Source organism: Gekko japonicus, unplaced genomic scaffold (genome assembly GCF_001447785.1).
Source record: "Gekko japonicus isolate JY-2015 unplaced genomic scaffold, Gekko_japonicus_V1.1 scaffold1048, whole genome shotgun sequence".
Taxonomy (NCBI): domain Eukaryota; kingdom Metazoa; phylum Chordata; class Lepidosauria; order Squamata; family Gekkonidae; genus Gekko; species Gekko japonicus.
Window position 1 is genome coordinate 425,129 of NW_015166454.1, and position 11,079 is coordinate 436,207.

The following is an 11,079-nucleotide window of genomic DNA, read 5'->3' on the forward strand; positions in this document are numbered from 1 at the left end:
AAGCCCCCATGGCCTCTTCTCTTTTCCTGCTTCTTTCTCTCCTTCCCATCCAACCTACGTTTATCTGCCCCACATCTTCCATCCCTCCCCTGGCATCTCCCCAGGGTTCCCCCCCCCGGGAAAACTCTGGACTTGCAGGAGACACCTCACTTTCTCCTGTATCTCCCACCACACATTATTTCCTCCTGGCAGCCACTAGATCCTCAACTTTCCCTCCTGCTGTGTCTCCTTCCCACCAACCAACATACCTTTTAACTGCTCCCCATCTTCATTTATACCTTCCCTTTCTTCACAACAGGGACCCAAAGCAGCTTACATCATTCTCCTCTCTTTCATTTTATATTCACAAAAACCTGTGAGGTAGGTTAGGCTGAGAGTGAGTGACTGGCCTAAAGTCACCCAGTGAGATTCTGTAGCAGAGTAGGGATTTGAACCTAGGTGTCCCAGATCCTAGTCTGAAACCCTACTAATACATCACACTGGCTGTTATGAACAGCAGTAAGCTGATGGGCCTGAGTAAGTCCTGGAAGTCATGTGGTACAAGTCAGCCAGTGCTACCAGGCCTGTTCCCTATGAGTCCTCCCTCAAAGGCCAAGGCCGAATCTGCATCTAGCATTTGCTCCGCTGTCTTACCAAACCCACACTGGAACAGAAATTGCCATCTGCAGTGCATGCCACTTTCACTTTGTTTGATCTCTGGTTTTATGGTGGCTGTCTGCATAGATTTATGACCATTTTATGGCCATTCAGGGGTGACTGCAGTCAGTACGCATTGGCCTGGGGTATTTGAATATGGTTTTGAGCTGCATCTTTTTCTGTTCAAGTGTGGGTTTGGTACAACAATGGAACAAATGCTAGATGCAGATTGGGCCCAAAACAACCCTGGTCTCGATGAGGGCCATAATGCTGTGGTTGCCTAGCAATGGCCATGGAGAACATTTATTTCTTAAAGCAACAGGCACTCCTATCATTTGGAGGGATTTTAACCCTCCAATTTATTTATTTATTGTTTGTTTGTTTATAGGTTTCAGATTTTTCTGCAAACCTGGAGTTGTTTAAAGGTTCATAGAAAGTTTGGTCATGTCTGTTCATAGCCCCTAAGTATCTACTGATGGGGCCACTTTGGGAATTAGATATATTGATATGATTGAAATGGAGGGAGGGCTGTAATTTTAGGATGCATTCAGAAGTACAAAAATACGTACACAGTCTGCTTTGAAAGAGCACCAACAATGCTGTTACCAATGTACAATCTTCTATTTGTACTGAGCTCAAGGGAAACATGTACTGCCAGCTGAAGGACAAAATGCCTGCAAAGCACTGCTGTTTTTTGTCTATGACTTGCAGAAGCTTGTTTTGCAATTATGTGAATGTACACTGCTGTGCCCAGAGGTTATCTGTAGCTGTGATCTGTAACTCTGTATGCAACTTAAAGATTTTTTTATAGAGGAAACTTTTACTATGTGTTTTCAAATGTTCGCTGTTTGCCTTCCTACCCTCATCCCTGTGTAATTGTGAAACGTGATGTGAGGATCTTCCTCTTGTGCAGACAGTGCCTCTCTCATGTACATATACTTGTGTCATGAATAAGAGCAGATGGGCCAATGGCATTTATGAAGATTGGCCAGTGTCTGAGGTGACACCCAGACTGGGGAAAACTCTTATCCAACCAGATTGGCCTATGTCAGAAGTGAAAACTTAGTATCTCTTTGATATGCTAGTACATCTATATTTAATAATTCATATGAACATCAATATGTATATCTATTCAAACATGACAATTTTGCTTAGGAAATTCTGACATATTCAAGGAAAAGTCCAACATCATGATATCCTCCATGAGCGCCCAGTTTTATACTCATTTCATTAGTCTTCCTCGGGAGTAATCCTCTAAGGTTGGAAGGTATAAACCTCTTGATACAGCTTAACTTCTTTTTTAATGCAGTTTAACTTCTTTTTACTGTTTTGCAATTATTGCAGCTGAAATTCTTTTTCAAAATATCCTGAAAGAAACATGGTTATTGAGATTGGAAAGAGACATGCAGTCGAATGGAATATAGCATTGTAATGGTTTTAAATGATTTTAAACTTACTTCCAGTTCCATTAGGAGCAAGCCAGTTTAATTTCTAGAAGTAGCAGCCAGTCCACTATTTTTATCTGGCTAGAAGCCTTTTTATATTCAAATTGGCTGGCAATTGCGCTCTCTCTCATGTAGCTGGCTCAGTTGCTCTCAGGATGGGAGTAGCATCTCAGTCATCTTTTCTGTCTGGCTAGGAAGCCTTCTTTTTAATAACAAACTGCCAATGCTCTCCACCACTCATGCTGGTACTCAAACTCTCAAAAACAATTCTAATTGATTCCATGCAGCTGCATGTCATATACTCCTCTCTTAAAGGTGTAAAACATAAACCAGATTGCTAAAGGCTGAACTTCTATGTAAAACATGCACTTGTAAATAATACATTTAAAAAAGATCAGTAGTTGGTAGTCGACCATGTTGAATGCCGTTGACAGATCCAACAACAACAACACTGCTGAACGGCCCCGATCCAGATGTCTCCAAAGATCATCTGTGAGGGCAATCACAGCATTATTTCTCCATTCCACGGCCTGGTTGGAAGCCAGACGGGAAGGGATCTAATGTAGAGGTGTCATCCATAAAGCTCTGCAACTGAATCACCACCGCCCTCTCAATTAATTTGCAAAAATAGGGCAAATTGGAAACTGGCTGATAATTAGACAATTTGGCCGGATCCAAGGATTTTTTTAAAGAGAGGGCATACCTCCGTCTCCTTGAGTGCCCCAGGGAACAGCCACTCAGAGAGGGACTTGTTGATAATTTCCCTTAGGGCACCTCGTAACTCATCATGGCCAGCTTTAATTAGCAACGATGGGTATGGATCAAGGCTGCAAGTGGTCAGGCGAACAGTTGAAAGCCATTTGTCGATGTTCTCTAGGCTGAATGGACTGAAATAATCCTAAACTGGACCAGAAGATGAGCATGGAGCCTCAAGTTCCCTTACTGTCTCAACTGTCGCAGGAAGGGCATGGCGGAGTGACAAGACTTTATCTGCAAAATAGCTCACAAAGGCCTCACAGCCAATCTCGAATTCCTTAGTGTTTGGTCTGCCCTGTGGCAGAGTAGTGATAGACCTAATTCTTGTAAATAATTGGGTTGGTCAAGAGCTCACAGACGCAGTTGAGGCCGCATAGTAATGCCTTTTAGTGGCTTTGACTGTCATCTCATAGGATCTCATAAACATCCTATAGGATGCTCCTGTAGCTTCATCACAGGCATGCCGCCACTGTCTCTCTAGCCGTCTGAGCCCTCACTTCATCAGCCGCAGCTCCTGTGTGTACCATGGAGCAAGCCTAGCATGGGGGCGTAGAGGACGTCGGGGAGCAATCTCATCGATGGCTGCCAAGAGATGGCTGTTCCAATCCTCAACAAGCTCATCTAATGAGCCGTCAGGGGGCATCAGATCCCGCATGGCCATCTGGAGCCACATGAGGTCCATTTGGCTCCACAGGTGAGCTAAAATATGCTCGCTGCCCATACAGGATTGGGGTGAAACATTCACATGGGCCTTCAGGGCATGGTGGTTCGACCATGGAATGGCCGTAGCAGTAATGCAGTTTACTGTAACCCCTGCCACAAAAATCAGATTAAGGATATGCCCCACTCTGTGAGTGTGAGCTGTTACATATTGGGAGAGTCCTATTTATTTATTTTTATTTACATGTGATTTATATACCGCCCATGACTCCTAGTGGGTCTCAGAGCGGTTTACAGAATACTACAGTGTAGTAGGTAATCCTATCTAGGGCCACAGTGTGATAAGGGGAGGGGAGACCTACCAGCACCCTTTTTTCTTTCCGGCATAGACTTTTTCCTTCTCTTGCGGCTTCAATGTTGTTCCGGCGCTCCAGCTGGCAGTCGGTCAGGCTCAAGCAGGCAGTCCCGATTTTTCCTCTCCTTAGAGCGGCGCACCCCGGGCGCAGCTTCGGCCAATGTCCTGAAGGCTCCTGCCGCGCTGCATCCACGTCATCGTGCCACTTGACTCCGCCTCTGCCTCTGCTCTGCTCCGCCTCTGCTCAACCAGCCGCTGCTTTACTGGGTTGCTTCCACCGCCATTGCTCTCTCGCTGCTGCCGCCGCCACCACCGATTCTTCTTTCCTCGTCTTCTGCCGGTCGCCCCCCCAGCGTAAGCCAGGAGGAGGGTGCCCCCTGCCACCTAGGGCAGGTACCCAATCCTCTGTTGTTAATTAGAGCCGCTAGGTTGGCGGGACACGAACAGCCATTATAGATTAAGGATATGCCCCACTTACAGCAGGCGTTGTATTGCCTGCGCCACCGCTCCTAGCGCTACCATGGACAACGCCAGGTCCATTGCCTGTGTGGAAGCTGCATCGTCAGCATGGACATTGAAATCGCCCAAGCCTGATACAGCATCTAGCAGGGATGACAGGCTATTTGATGGTGCATTGAGTGGACGGTACACCAACCAAATAGCTAATCTCTCCCTGGCTTCCCACACAAAGCCGGTGCACTCTATGCCTGTGAGCCTCGGTGGTGGGAGCACCCTAAAGGTGTAAGCCTCCTGAATGAACAGAGCCACTCCTCCCCCCTCCCCTTAGTCCAGGATTGGTGAAGGACTGAGAACCCGGGAGGAGCCAGCTGGGAGAGAGCTAGGTATTAAAGGGTCTTTAATTGACAGTAACCATGATTCTATAGAGCAAGATATGACTGTATTTATTATATAATATTTATATAATAGTTACATAGTGCTAATTCTTTTATTAGTAGTATTATCATATAGGCCTGTTTCTTTTATATAAAGAATGGTTGCTCAGAGCCAGTTTGGTGCAGTGGTTGGGAGCGTGGACTCTAATCTGGAAAGTCTATCAGACTATGGGGTCCTTTGCTTTCGACCTTGCAGGACTTGGGAAGGAACAGAGTTTAGTCTGGTGAGTGGTCACTGGCACTCCCACTAAAAATATTTCATTTGCATGTCAGAATATGGCATTTGTTTTTCTTAATAGTAATCTGTTCAGATTTTCAGATGCATTTTTTCATTTAAAATTAAGTTACTAAAATGGTTTACTGAAGTTTCTTCTGCCTCTTATGTGAAACTACTTTGGAGCTGACCAAAGAATGGTACACTTCTGTCTAGAAGGGTCATCCCGTTCCACTGAGCTTACAGCTTTGGGAGGGATGCACACGGAGTGGTAAGGGAGGAAGGGGATACCTGCCTAGCCAGACAGATCAGATGAATGGTGATGAATGGGATGATAGATTTCACAGCCAGATCACCTTGATATCCATACTAAAGGCCAAAGATGTGACAGGCACATCTTTGTGAGTCTAATTTTAACATCAAAATTGTAACACAGGTGAGGGGATTTGAATCTCACAGGCCTGGCTCACTTCTGGTATGAGAACAAGATAATTTAGAAGTTATATTAGTCAATGTTTCCTGCCCTGATCCTTAGAATATGGCTCAAGATAGACCTAGATAAAAAAAAATCCTAAACAATGAAGTCCATTTCCACGTTTTGGAGAGTCCTTCAATGCCATATCTTGAGAGTAAGAAACCTGAACCTAAATAGATTAAAAAGTACCTTCCCAGTTTACCTTTCCCAATGCTAGAAAGAGATATATGCAAATTAGGGACTGCTGTGGGTATTTTATTTGGCACGGTAGGTTCCTTGTTGACTCCATGCATGCCTTTCTGGGCATCAGCACTAGCCGTATAACACATTATTCAGTTTTCGTGAATTTTGAAAGAATACATTTGTCTGTTAACTTAATACTAATATTCCCCAATCATAAATACTTGGAATTATTCTGATTTTGAGACCTATTTGTTCTCTATTAAGCAACCTTTTGGTCTATTGTTAATGAAATGGTAAAAATATTTTTGACATTATTTCATAAATCTCTAGCATACATTGATTTGACTTAAATTGCATTCATATTTCTATGGCCAAGCTTCCAACTCACTGGAGTCAACTTACAAAAGCTGTATGGTCTTTTTAAAGTTTCCAGGCAGCTTTCAGAAACAAACTGAAAACAAACTTGAACTTTAGGCTCTGACTGGCACCAGGAAAAGTGCTGTTTTTCACATCTGGAATGGTAAAGCTCGAATCCAATAAATAAATTGGTAGATATGATCTAAAGGTATGAAAGTAATTTTTGGTCTCCATTTAACATTGAACTTCTATCAGTTTATCTTGTATTTTTCTAGAGCATCTGATCTGAAGTGAAGGTCCATCTCTGTCTTCTATAACTACTAAGCATTGTGTGCATTGACATATTTAGTAGTCACTCAGTCCCATATAACTGATGAACACTAACTTAATTTCCTTTGGTACTTATGCAAATATCTTCAAATGGGGGGGGGGGAATCCTCAATATCAGTGTACATTATCTGATTATCATCACAATCCATATTTCTTAGTTAAAATTTGTACAATATACAGAGCCAATACGGGGTAGTGGTCAGAGTGTCAAACTAGGATCTGGGACTGGGAGACCTAGTTTGAATCCATGGAAGCTTGCTGGGTGATCTACTGCTAGTTATATAATTTCAGTCTAATCTAACTCACAAAATTGCGGTGAGAACAAAATGAAGAAAGAATGATGTAAATCAATTTGGGTCGCCTTTGGGTGGAAACAATAAACAAATAAACAAACAAACATGTTTATAAAGATTTCTATTTCAGTCCACCAGTCACAGGAGACTAAAATTGGGCCAAGGACGATGGTGCAAAATCAGGCACAAATGCTGGACTCTGGGCATACAGGCCCTAGGCTCTGAGACAAAGCTGTTGGTTCTCCTTGAGCCATGCCCATCCAAGGTCCAAGTCTGCCATTGCTCTAAATGTCCCATCAGACTCAGCCATGTAGGACTGGCATATTCTGCCTGTGCCCTGCCTATAATGTCCATGTGTTTTTTTTAAATAGTTTTTTTAAATTTTGATTTGATTAAATTGATTTTATTGATTTTCTATAAAGAAAGAGACAAACAATATACAAGACAGACTAACACCAAACGCCCTGAGCTGGCCATGGCTGGGAGGGCAGGGTATAAATATAATAAATAAATAAAAAATAAATAAACAAACAAACAAAAAGCATATACTCATTTGTAACTAATTTTGTTTTACATGGATAATATCCTTCTTATATGCACCTAAACAAGTTTAGGCCCCGGTCACACGGGCCAGATATCGCGGGGAGGGGAGGTGTGGCTAATTGCCCCGGCGCAGTTTGATCCACGATTATGCACTCAGATGCGCCAGCGGCACACCACCGGTCCTTCCCTCGGCGCTGGCAGGTAAACGAGGGACCGGAAGGGAATGCTGCACGCTGGCGCGATCACACCACGGACATCTGGAGGCAGCCCGTGGCAAACGTTCACTTGGAGGTACTAGCTTTTTAACTCGCATTGTCGGCGGTAAGCCACGGGTGCGCTCCAGTTCCCAGATGTTGGGGTGTGATCACGCCCGGATAATCCACCCACCATCCGTGCCTCTCCCACAGCAACTTTGCCGTGTGACTGGGGCCTTAGTAGTATATACACCGGAAAACATTTGATAAATGTAACTTTACAGGTACACCTCAATCCATTTATAAAATTTTGACCATATTATTTCAAAGATTTCTTCTTTTTTATCTTGTAATTGTAAAGTTAATTTGTCCATGTATTTTGATCAAAACTGGTATCTTCTCTGGCTGTACCTGAATCACCACCAAGTAATATTATATGTGGCAAGTTAAATATCTCAGATCCTCTTAGCCAGCCACTTCTTAGCCTGTTCCTTTTTAAGTGCCATTGCCCCTTTAGCTGCCGCTCCCCAATGTACAAGTAAAGCAAGTAAACATACTCCTCCTGCTAAGTCTTTAATGTAATGGTAGGTGACAACAAGGACTGCTCCCTATAAGGAAGTGCTTCAGAGGGACAGAATGCTGGCCCCACTTAGACATATAAGCTTGAGACCACCATTCATGGAGTATTTGGTACCCAGACCTGAATCAGGAGCTTCAAAACATCAGTGCCAACTCCCATAACCAAAAGCACCTGCAGGAGGGCCAAGGTGTGATACCATAGTGGGAAAGGCCTATATCCACACCCAGGGTCCTGCCACCCTTTCTGTTCCTGCAGCAATCAAACTTTCATCAGAACTGTTTGCCTTAACATGGTTGACTTGGAGGTTGCACATTCACCTATCCCTTGCTCTGTTTTTGTGGCCCTGGAAGGCCCTACTCTAAGGATGCATCCTGCACCGCCCAAATGCCAAATTCAAGTGCAGCTGCCTGACTGCAAAAAGGAAGAGAAAGAAAACATCAGTGTCAGGCCTAGTGACTTCTGCTGTGCACAGAGCCACACCTTCTGAATGACTTGAAGGGACTTTAAACTGTTGGACTCCCCTTCCTAGGGCTTCAATTCATGCTACTAAATTGCTCATCTAGACTTCTCCTGTTCATCTGATGACAGCTCCACAAGCAGGCACTTAGCTCATTTACCCCCTTTTGCTTTTCCTTGATGCCATCCTAGGGTTGCCAGATCCCCCAGGGGTGGGGGTTTGCCCACTTTAGGGTCCCCCAATTCTCCGGCCCAGATCTGGCCAGCAGTGGGAACCGCATCCACAAAGTGCCTGGATCGGGCCAACATGCCCAGCATGATGACACCACCCAGAGGTGACATCTTCGGGCCAGGCACATTGCTGGGTGGACACTCTAGCATTAAGCCTCAAAACTCTATGGTATCACAGAGTTTCTAGCTGAATGCTAGAGTGTCCCCCTGGCGATGTGCCTAGTGCAATGATGTCACTTCCAGGTGATGTCATTGCAGCATGCGCACTATGCACATGCGCCAGAAGATCCCAGGAGAGGAGCTTCTCTCCCCCCTCCTGCTGGCAAAAGGTAGGGACCTGGCAACCCTATGCCATCCTCTTCTGGGAGAAAGTTTTGGAGATGACAGTCTAGAAGTCTCTAACCCCAGCTTAGTGTCTGATTGCCCACTGCCCTGACCAATTCTTCCCACATGCATCACAGGTGGTGCCATGCTTCCAGTTAGAATGGATGCCTGCTGGGGTCCGTTCATTGTTTCTGCTTTGAATGATGCAACAGCTGCTGCCCCTGATCTGCCTGCAGGATTGACATCTAGACCAAAGTCTAGGGCTGCCACCCTGGCTGCTAAAGTAAAAGAGGAAACATAAGTTGATTGGATTGTAAGTTTAGCCACCCACAGGGCCACACCAGCTGACTGGCCCAAAGAAACACAGGGTGGCAGGCAGGCAGCCTCTCCAAAGCCACCGATTCAGTTATGCCAGGCTCATTGTTCTTGGCCAAAGACAACTGTACTGCAGGCCTCTTGGGTTGTCATCCATTTGCCAGACCATCCCTCTTTTGCGAGGCTTTCTTAAACACCATGATCCTATAATATGAGACAATTAAAATTATGGTCCACCAAAACCGTGCTTGCACCACTGTTCACTAGAATGCATATATCACTCAACTTCTCAAACAGAGGCGAAATTAAAACCAGGGTCTCCAGGTTCCCAGTCAGGCACTGTAACTACTTTTTATTATTTTATTTTATTTAAAACATTTTAATGCCACCTTTCCACCAATCAGGGTCCCCAAGGCACCAGACATAAAAAAAATTCATAGACATCATTGACATCAATCCTGTTGAGCTGGCATTGCCAAATTGGCACTGGGTTCTTCTGGGCACTATATTGGTTCTGGTAAGCTTGCACCCCCCCACTTGAACTGTGATTGTGTGCTAGACATCAGTCCTGTAGAGCTGGCATTGTGACAATGGCACTGCGTTCTGCTGGGCACTAGTACATTGCACAGGTTCTGCTGGTTTGCGAAAATGCCCCCCACTTCAGTTTCTATTGCAGAGATTTTCTGGGAATTCTGCTCCTGTTTTGCTGGTATTCCATTGGCCTTGCTTTTTTGCTGCTTTCCCCTCCATTGTAAACAATGGAGGATGCGGGCACCTTCTTTGAGGGGCTGTAACTTGGAACTCGTAGATCCAATCCACACCAAACCTGGAGAGCAAGTACAGAAGAGTCTGCTGGAGATTCTCTGAGAGTATGATGTAGACTCATAGAATCATAGAATTGGAAGGGACCTCCAGGGTCATCTAGTCCAACCCCCTGCACAAGGCAGGAGATTCACAAATACTTCCCCCTCCACATCCCCAGTGACCCCTGTTCTATGCCCAGAAGAGGGCTTAAAAAAAACCCCTCCAGGTTCCCTGGCCGAACTGGCCTGGAGAAAAATGGCTTCCTTACCCCCAAAGTGGTGATCAGCATTTCCCTGAGTGTGTAAAAAAGGGCCACAAGAACTAAGCACTGAGGCAACCCTTCCCGCCCTCCCTCTCATGATCTGCGTAAGTTCACAGAATCAGCATTGCTGTCAGATGGCCATCTAGCCTCTGAAAACCTCCAAAGAAGGAGAGCCCACCACCTCTCAAGGAAGCCTGGTCCACCACGGAACCACTCTAACTGTCAGAAAGTTCTTCCTAATGTTTAGCCGAAAACTCTTTTGATTTAATTTCAACCCATTGGTTCTGGTCTAAACTCCTGGGTTCACAGAAAACAACTCTGCTCCATCCTCTATATGACAGCCCTTCAAGTACTGGAAGATGGTTATCATATCACCTCTCAGTCGTTTCCTCTCCAGGCTAAACATACCCAGCTCCTTCAACCTTTCCTCATAGGACTTGGTCTCCAGACCCCTCACAATCTTTGTTGTCCTCCTCTGGACATGTTCCAGCTTGCCTATATCCTTCTTAAACTGTGGTGCTTAAAAGTGAGCATAATACTCTAGGTGAGGTCTAACCAGAGCAGAGTAAAGTGATACCATCACTCCACGTGATCTTGAGACTATACTTCTGTTGACAGAGCCCAAAATGGCATTTGCCTTTTTAGCTACCACATCACACACACATTTGAGCAATTAAAAACAACATTTAAATGAAGAAGAAGAGGAGGAGGGGGAGGAGGAGGAGGATGGATTTATACCCTGCCCTTCACTTGGAGTCTCAGAGCGGCTTACA